We start from the raw sequence: 1777 nt of genomic DNA, 5'->3' as shown, positions 1-1777 counted from the left end.
TGTAAAGGTAGTTTCACTGCAGTGGAGGGGTGCTATACCGTGAATACAACTTTCCAGGAAATATCCGCACTGCTGCGAAGCCTCACTTCAAGGTTAAATTAACATATTACCCTCACATCGATTCATCATTTTTTAAGTTTAAAAACTTGTTATACCGGCTTATATGCTCCAAGTATAGTAAATTTTAAAACGCAACATATTTTAAAGGTTATTATTGGCATTCTACCGAAAGCCAAATCCTGCTGCTATTCAAAGTTGCTTCCACTTCCTTTGAAACAAAAAGAATGACATTTGCATATGCCTTGTTACAATTTAAAAAGAAACATTGTGCAGGTTGGTTGGGTCATGACAAATATGCTCATTTTTCTTTATAATATGTGATATATACTATTCAAATTCGATTCGAAATTATTCGACCAAAATCACTATTCGCTTCGAATTCGCTTCGAACCTAAAATTTACTATTCGCACAAGCCTACTGAAAACGTTGCTAAAGAAAAGACAAAGCTGTCATTAAAGTGATTAAAAACCTGCTAAATTGAGTGATATTCATGCCAAGTAACCAACACGGTCACACTACATGCACTGTATTGTCGAGATTTTAAACAAATCTTAAATTCTTGTGTTTCATGTGCCAAAGCCATATGATTAGAAGGCACGCCATAGTGGTGGACTATGGATTAATATCGACAACCTGGAGTTCCTTAATAACAAGCACTTAGATCTAAATGAATGGGCGTTTTTGCATTTCATCCCTGTAGAAATGCAGCACTCATGGCCCGAGAATCGAACCTGCATCCTTGTGCTTAGCAGAGTAATACCCTAGTCTCCAGTACCGGTGCCACACGGGCACTTTCGATCGTGATCGGGGCCGATTCGGATAATGCTCGATCAGGATCAGGTGCTGCTACACAGTCTCTTTTAATTGCGATCAGGCCCGATCGGGATCAAGACGATCACGATCTGGCTCCCAGAACACGATTTCACTGACGTCAGAGGCAAGCTCCATCTGGATTATTCTGGACAGTGTAGCAGCGACCATTCTTGATCGCAATCAAGAAATACAATCTGGATTGGGCCCGATTGAGATCAAAAGTGCCCGTGTGAGACCAGTGTAAATCAATAAGGTGGGTGTGTTGGTAAGGCTGGTGCAGCTGCAGGTGGGCATACAGATACACCAAACGCCTCTTCAGTTACTCTAGAGACAGCTCTCCGTTGGCATAAGAGCGTCCATGCAGAATGCTCCTTTACCCCACAACTTCTTCACATGGATTAAACAGCTCCTCTCTCGACTGATTTTTTTGCACACAACTATTGTTTTGAAAGTTGTACAGCAGCTCAACAGCACCAATAAATTGGTCATGAAGTGTGCAGGGGAGATGAAAAAACCTGCCTCAAGTTAAGACACCATCGTAAAGGCCAGTGCTATCAGTGGGCAGAGAACCTGACTTGAAGATCTTGTTTGAGAAAGAACATGCTTGAAACATAATTTATTGGAGCAAAAGAACTACGGCAGCATCTTCCCTCACTCACATCCACATCATTTAAACATTTACATCACGTTGCAGAAGTTGCAACACATTTTTTTTTTGGCACAGCACAGAAACATCTGCCCAAAATCCTGTTCATTTTTTTCAGCTACATGACCTTATTTACCATGTTTTTGAAGGAATAGCAGCACAAGCATCATCTGGTGAGACAGCGCCACTAAGAACACAGTGGGCAACCATGTATACTCACTGTGTACATGGCATGAAGTGAATTAAAAACACAAAAG

The sequence above is a fragment of the Rhipicephalus sanguineus genome, chromosome 1 (genome assembly GCF_013339695.2).
Source record: "Rhipicephalus sanguineus isolate Rsan-2018 chromosome 1, BIME_Rsan_1.4, whole genome shotgun sequence".
Lineage (NCBI taxonomy): Eukaryota > Metazoa > Arthropoda > Arachnida > Ixodida > Ixodidae > Rhipicephalus > Rhipicephalus sanguineus.
Note: the sequence above shows the minus strand (reverse complement) of the source record.